General features: G+C 38.8%; 1 long non-coding RNA gene across 1 annotated transcript in view; it reads right to left on the reverse strand.

Annotated features, from left to right (window-relative positions):
* LOC134232625 (uncharacterized) overlaps positions 1–7,217 on the reverse strand; it is a 9,078-nt gene extending 1,861 nt beyond the window's left edge. The window contains exon 1 of the long non-coding RNA XR_009984812.1: positions 7,159–7,217. This is a non-coding gene — a long non-coding RNA (uncharacterized LOC134232625). The remainder of the gene's footprint in view (positions 1–7,158) is intronic.
* Between the last annotated feature and the right edge of the window lie 1,193 nt (positions 7,218–8,410).

An 8,410-nucleotide genomic window follows, 5' to 3' on the forward strand; every position in this document is an offset into this window, starting at 1 on the left:
CTCTCCCTGTCTCCCTGGACTGCCGACTGGCTATTGTCAATGTAATTAGCTGTAGTACCCCGCCCAAGACCTGATAATTACGAAACGGGACAAAAGCCCGAGGAAATAGGACCCTGGGGAAAAATATAATAAAACAACCATACTAAACGTGCAGACTCACACAAGAAAACATATTTAACAAATTGTATTTTCAAATACCTGATGTAGTTTGAGTACCCGCCCAGGCTACTTCATCATAACAACAAGCCAAACAGGTCTTATCTCGGCTGTGACTTCCCGGGTACTACCCGAACACGAGCTCTCAGGTAGATAAAATTACACATCGAGGGGCTCCCCACAGGATAAGTAACAATATTTACAGTAACGCACTAGGGGTATCCTACGGGATTAAATTTAGTTTGTTACAAACCTCCCCCTTTTGAAGACTAAAGCACCATTTAGTCCAACCTATTTACAAACTAAATACATAGAAATCATCCACATATATACAAACTGGAAATATTCACCATTGATCTTGGTTTACTCTAACTCTTCACTAGACCTTGACAACGCATCTGCAATAACGTTCTGATTACCTGGAACATACCGAACTGTAAAACAAAACTCCTGCAATAGAAGACTCCATCTTAAAAGCCTCTGATTTGACAGTTTTGATCTCTGTAACCACGTCAATGGAGCATGATCAGTTTCAATAACAAACTGCTTACCTTCTAAATACACTCGGAGTGTTTTGACAGCCCAAATAATTGCATAGCATTCTTTTTCAATCACCGCATAGTTTTTCTCTGCTGCTGTAAACTTTTTACTCAAAAAGAATATTGGGTGCTTACCAGTGTCGAACTCTTGTTCGAGGACTGCGCCTGCTCCTGTAGCACTTGCATCTGTACGCAAGACAAACATTCGACTAAAATCTGGACTGTGCAATATTGGTTCACATGCCAACTTACCTTTAAGTTCCTTGAAAGCAGTATCAAGATTATCTGTCCATTTTATTTTGTGTGGTGAATTCTTTTTGGTCAAGTCTGTGAGTGGTAGGGCAAGACTAGAAAAATTAGGAATAAACTTCCTGTAAAATCCAATGAGACCGAAAAATGACCTTACCTTCTTTTTGGTGTTTGGGACCGGAACGTTTTGAATTGCTTGCACCTTTGACAACAATGGCTTTATCTTACCGTCACCTACCATATGTCCGAGGAAACTGACCTCACCAAACCCCAATTTGCACTTTGACGGTCGGGCTGCTAAATTTGCATTCTGCAACGCTGTAAAAATCTCTCTAAAATGCACCAAGTGATCTTCCCAGGAATCGCTGAAAACACCAATGTCATCTATAAAAGCTTCTGCATAGTTTTCATGACCTTCAAGGACTTTACTCACCAATCTCACAAAAGGTGCGGGAGCATTTACCATCCCGAATGGCATTACCGTGAAACTGAAATGACCAAAAGGTGTAACAAAAGCACTTTTCTGTTTTGCCTCGTCATCTAGTGGCACTTGCCAATAACCCTTAGTAAGATCCAACTTACTGATATACTTAGCTCTACTGATTTTGTTTAGAATATCATCCATTCTTGGCATCGGACGAGGATCAAACACAGTTACCTTATTTAGATCCCTATAATCAACGCAGAATCTAAGGGTGTCGTCATTCTTTTTGATGAGTACAATAGGCGCTGAGTAAGGGCTTTCCGTCTCCTCTATGATTCCCATCTCTTTCATCTGCTTGATTTCCGCCTTTACCTTTTCCTGTAGGGCATACGGAATGGAATAAGGTTTCTTCTGGATTGGTTCCTCGGTTGTCGTTTTAATGGTGTGCTGGATGTAGGACGTTTTCTTTGGAACATCTGTAAATACATTCTCAAATTCTTCTACTAACCTTTTGAGTTGTCGTTTCTGCTCTTCTGACAGTTCTGACGATATCTCAACATTATCTGATGATTCTGTCTGTTGAAGGATTGGTGCTCTATGGTTAGTGCAATCGTCCTCATCTGAAAAATTTGGTTTTGCATCCATACATGCCAAAACTTCATTGCTTTTCGGACACTTCTCTTCCGAATCTCTGCTAAGCCACTCTTTCAACATGTTGACGTGGTAAACCGGTTCTTTATTCTTGGATATTCTTACCTTGTACTCCACTGGACTTACCTTTTTCACTACTTCATACGGACCTTTCCATTGCGCCATCAGCTTAGATGTGCTAGTTGGAAGAAGTACAAGAACTTTCTGACCTACCTCAAATGTACGAGTTCTCGCCTTTTTGTCGTAGTACATCTTTTGTTTCTTTTTCGCGAGTCTCTCTGAATCTTTAACCAAATCTCTAATGTTCTGCATTCTCTCCCTCGTCTCCAGAATATAGGACAACACTGAAGCCTGTTCGACTGTAGGTTCCTCCCACTGCTCTTTCAAGATTGCTAAGGGCCCCCTAACATGTCTACCATAGAGCAATTCAAAGGGAGAATACCCAGTTGTCTCATTTGGCACCTCTCTGTATGCAAAAAGGACGTAAGGCAAATGAACATCCCATCTGTGAGGTTCAGAAGAAGCATATGCCTTCAGCATTTTCTTCAAAGTCCCATTAAATTTTTCCACTAACCCATTTGCTTGTGGATGGTAAGGGGTAGTTGTTAATTTTCTTACCTGAAGTAACTTACACAATTCAGTCATCAGTGTGGACATAAAATTGGTACCCTGGTCCGACAGAATTTCATTAGGCACACCTACCCTAGAAAACAGCTCTATCAAAGTGTTGGCCACTGTCTCTGCTTCTTGGTTTTTCAAAGGAAATGCTTCCGGATACCGTGTTGAGTAGTCCATACAAACCAAGATGTAACGATTTTTCTTCTCCGTCAGTGGAAGAGGTCCAACAAAATCGATGGCTATTCTTGAGAATGGTTCCTCAATGGGTGGAATAGGAATGAGTGGAGCTTTTGGAGTTCGACCTTTTGGTGTTCCCTTTTGACAAATAGAACAAGATTTGCAGAATCGAGATATGTCAATATACATTCCAGGCCAAAAGAAATGTTGCATAATACACTGCCTGGTTTTCTTGTTACCTAAATGTCCTGCTAGTGGAGTGTCATGAGCCAGGGACATTACCTTCGACCTCATTGTCTTTGGTATGACGATCTGGGAAAATTTCTCACCAGAATCTTTCTGAAATATTCTATACAATAAACCATCCTGTTTCTGAAAGTAAGACTTACCTTCTTGAGTATCGTCTTGTGCCATACTCAGTGCAGATTTCAAACTGTCATCTGATTCCTGAAGTTCTACCAACTTATCTCTGCTGCACCACAATTGTTTCAAAGATTCATCCTCTGAATCCTCTTCTGTTGCTTTTCTCTGAGAACTACTATTACCTTGCTCCAATTTGGCCTGCAAACGTGTCTGAACTGCAGCACAAGTGTTCTCGTCATCTCCATCCCTCTTGACTTTTTTTTCGTCCTCCATTGGTTTGAGTATGCTAACATTATTACCAATAATTACATCAGCAAAAGGAGAATCAAGGACAAGGGCATGTACCTTACCTGATACATAAGGAGTCTTCAAATCTACCATTGCCTCATCACAGTTTCTTTGAGATCCATCAGCCAGAGTTATCACTCTTGAACGTCCTGTTTTATCAGAGTCTGAAATAAACTTACTACGTACAAATACAGTAGAGCATCCGGTATCTCGTAAGACTGCAACTGGTTGATCACTCACCTGGCCCTTTACTAAATCCAAACCCAATGCTGCCGATGTTTCATTTACTGGCGACTCGTTATCAACTCCGGACAACTTAAGAATCACCCTACCCTTGGTTGTATCTTGTATATTGTCTACAACTTTAGACTCAGACTTATCTAAACACAAACCAACATTTTCTGACCTTTTCTCAGGCTTTGTACCTCTCTGACCTTTACTGTCTTGACCCTTTGACTGAGTTCTCTTAAGAAAACAGTTGGCTGCAATATGTCCTACTCTATCACAAATGAAACACTTTCTGCTATCCCCTGCATTAAAGTGAGACTTGAGATTTGACTTACCATCTTGAGAATTTGTCGAACCAAACTTGTTTGGCTTTCCCGTCGACCTATTCCCTGTACTGTGAAATTGGACACTATTGCCACTAAGATATTTACTCTTATGTGCCGCCTGAAATGCATTAGACAACGCAACAACCTCCTCAATAGACTTTGGGTCATGTTCCAGAATCCACAACTGTAAGTCTTTTGGACAACTTCTAACAACCTGTTCTCTCAAGACCATATCATACAACTTGCCAAAATCTGAATCTATTTTCTCACGTTCACACCAGTGATTGAGGTACCTTTCTACCCTAACAACAAAATCTTTAAATGACTCATCATTTGACTGCTTACCCTGACGAAATTTTTCCCTGTAATCTTCAGAAGTAAGCTCATATCTCTTGAGAATAGCTGTTTTGATAATCTCATAGTTATCACTATCTGCATCCGACAACCTTGAATACGCTTCCAAATCCTTACCTGCTAACATAGGAACTAAGCGTATAGCCCACAGGAATTTATGCCATTTCTGCAACCCAGCTATCTTTTCAAACGACCGTAAAAAGACATCAGGGTCCTGTCCCTCCTCAAACTTAGGTAACTTAACAGGTGGGCATTTAATCTCATGGGGTTGAGACCCCCCAATTTTAGCATGTTCTAACTCTTTTTCTCTTATAGCTAACTCTCGTAATTTAACATCTCTTTCTACCTCTAACTTTGCACTTTCTCTCTGCGCCTGACGCTCTTCTCTCTCTTGCGCCCATCTCTCCCTTTCTAGCTCTCTCTTTGATTCCTGCTCCTGACGCCACATCTCGAGACATTCTTTTACGTTTTAAGTCAGCCATCCATTCTGGCATACCAGACATTGTGAAAGTTTGTGAACCTGAAACACAAAAGCAAAATTAATAATAGAAACAAACTTGCAAAAAAAATATTTCCTCTATTTACCCAAGCTCAGATGTATCCCACCGCTGCCACCAAATTGTTGAGATGTGGGTTATACACTTTAAGAACTTGAATAAATGAAGGAAACAAAACAAAATGAAATTTTAACAAAATTTTATAAACAAAACAAAAGTAAATTGTACAACAAAAGAAACAAATTAAAAAATATAGAAATGAATTGTCTATCAGCAGCACGTCAGTCCTGGAAGAATGTTCTTTAAAACGTAGACAATTAATCACCACACCCTTGCTGGAGGTTTGAGTTCAGGTTTTTGAATTTCCTCTGATAAACGGGTTTTCTTTCACAAATTAAATTGAATATTATAACTTTCACAAGTATCACATATATCACATAGTAAACTTTCACAATGCCGTCTAGATTAACTTTGGTTTGAATTTATATTATTTTAAACAGGAGATTTCATTATAACACATAACTTAAAATTGCTGGTCCGGATGTGTCCGTCAGGGCTGCCGTACTCTTTCGTACTCTCTCACACAGTTGCCGCTGTTACTGCAAACCACTGCCCGTTGCAAGCCTCTCCCTGTCTCCCTGGACTGCCGACTGGCTATTGTCAATGTAATTAGCTGTAGTACCCCGCCCAAGACCTGATAATTACGAAACGGGACAAAAGCCCGAGGAAATAGGACCCTGGGGAAAAATATAATAAAACAACCATACTAAACGTGCAGACTCACACAAGAAAACATATTTAACAAATTGTATTTTCAAATACCTGATGTAGTTTGAGTACCCGCCCAGGCTACTTCATCATAACAACAAGCCAAACAGGTCTTATCTCGGCTGTGACTTCCCGGGTACTACCCGAACACGAGCTCTCAGGTAGATAAAATTACACATCGAGGGGCTCCCCACAGGATAAGTAACAATATTTACAGTAACGCACTAGGGGTATCCTACGGGATTAAATTTAGTTTGTTACAAACCCCTTATATTAAAGAAGAGGCCCATGGATGAAGATGATTTTTAAAAGATGCAATTAATTTTTCGCTTATTCATAATTATCTCCCCTTGGAAGAGAGCCTGGCCTTTCATTTGAACAAATTTGAATCCCTTTTATCCAAGGATACTGTGTGCCAACTTTGGTTGAAATTGGCCCAGTGGTTCTTGAAAAGAAGTCGAAAATGTGAAAAGTTTACAGACAGACAGACGCAGGACAACATGTGATCAGAAAAGCTCTCTTAGGCCTTTGGCTCAGGTGAGCTAAACAAACTAAATTTAGGCATAAGTCAAAACCTGTCAAAATGATATTTTCTACCTCTTCTGTAGCTTTACATACTTAAACAGCACATCCTGGGAGACCTGTCAAAATAAAGTCAGTACAATGAGTAAATATTTCTGTATAGCTTCAATGTCTTGAAAACTAATGTTATGAAATGATATATTTTAGATTACTCATGGAAATGTATACCTGGATTTTGTCAAGTCTTTAAAATACCAACCCCTTATATTAAACAAGAGGCCCATGGACCACGTCGCTCACCTGAGCACTATGGCTAAGAAAAAAATACAAATTGGTTTATTATTGTAAAGTTTAAATCCCAAAGTAGTCCAGTGACCAGTCATGGCTTTAATATTCTTGAGAAGATGAGAATTTTCCTATATATTTCTATGTAAAACTTTGGTCGACCATTGTGGCTCTTCCCTACCCCCGGGGGTCATGATTTGAAGAATTTGGGATCTACACTACCTGAGAACGCTTCCTTATAAATCTGATGAATTATGGCTTTGTTATTCTTGAGAAGAAGATTTTTAAAGAATTTTCTTATATATTTCTATGTAAAACTTTGGTCGGCCACTTTGGCCCCGCCGTACCACCTTGGGTCCTGATTTGAACAAACTTGAATTTACACTACCTGAGGATGTTTTCCCATAAGTTTCATCTTTCCTGGCACAGTGGTTCTTAAGAAGAAGATTTTTAAAACATCTCACCAAATTTTCCTTAATTCCAAATTATCTCCCCTTGAATGAGGACCTGGCCCTTCATTTGAAGAATTTTAAATCCCCGTCACTCGAAAATGCTTTGTGGCAAGTTTGGTTGAAATTGGCCCAGCGGTTCTTGAGAAGTCAAAAATGTGAAAAGTTTACAGACAGACAGATGGACACCGTACAAAATGTGATCAGAAAAGCTCACTTGAGCCTTCGGCTTAGATGTGCTAAAAATTTAAAGATTTTTTAAACCTGTTAAAATCGTGATTTCTTCCTCTTCTTTAGCTTTACATAGTCAAGCAGCACATCCTGGGAGACCTGTCAAAACAAACTCAGTACCATGAGTAAATATTTCTGTATAGCTTCAATGTCTTAAAAGACTAATGTTATACATGAAGTATGGCTTAATTTAGATTATTCATGGAAATGTTTCATGATGCATTGATAAAAGTTGTCTGATACTCTCAAAACTGTAACACATTTCTTAATTTACTTTCCGATTGTCACAAACCTGTTAGATATAAAGGTAACTAGAAATATGTCCAGAGGACATGAATGCCCCACTGAGGGTATATTAGTTAAGCAACATGAAAATTTGTATAGATGTATGAAATTTTATCAAAATATCTTAAATAGTGATGCAGTTGAAGTGCTTACATTTATTTAGTATGTAATAATGACACTAATTTCATTAAAGTGAGGTCAAAGTCAAAGGAAATGCCAAGGTCAAACAAGAGGCCCATGGGCCACATCGCTCACCTGAGAAACTTTGGCTGTGCTGTACTTTAACAGATATCCCCCCTTTGTAATACAAAATGTTTGTTTTCACTCTTTTACACTTGCAGACTATTTTGTCCTGTTTTAAATTCGCCCTGTCAAAGTTTTATTCGAATACTGTATTATTTGAATTCGCCCCGTTTTAAATTCGCCCAAACGAGGCTAGGGCGAAAGGAGCGAAAATAAAACGAGGGCGAAAATTTCCCTGTATACAGTATGCCAAAATAGTAGGCAGGGTTTGACACATAGTGCACTTGCCTCCGGCTCGTGCACCATGTGTCAAACCCTGCCTACTATTCTGGCATAGTACATGTACATGCATAATGCAACACTATTACAATGTATATAAATCTAGCATTCCTGTATTATCTGCTTTTTATTAACCAATGTACACTTTCTAATCATTTTCCTCTGACAGAAAGATGGATAACTCTGTAAGAATGCTGCATTTTTTAAACATTCATAAAAAGCTTAATTTTCACCTGATCTGAGAAAAAAATCACTCATACTTTACACAATGGACTTTAAAAAAACTGACATTTTTTTTACTCCTTAAAAATTATTTGGTATTGCTACCGTTGCCCAGTGTACAATACCATTGTTTTCAGAATTCTTTAGTAGCAATGCCCAATAACTTTTAAGGAGTCAACAAATTGTCAGTTTTTTTATGTCCATTGTGTAAAGTATGACCCACTCATTCCATATATCAGCAATCATTTCTTAAATT

This window comes from Saccostrea cucullata, unplaced genomic scaffold (genome assembly GCF_032062105.1).
Source record: "Saccostrea cucullata isolate Sc308-1 unplaced genomic scaffold, CSIRO_AGI_Scuc_v1 ctg7447, whole genome shotgun sequence".
In the NCBI taxonomy this organism is placed as follows: Eukaryota; Metazoa; Mollusca; class Bivalvia; order Ostreida; family Ostreidae; genus Saccostrea; species Saccostrea cuccullata.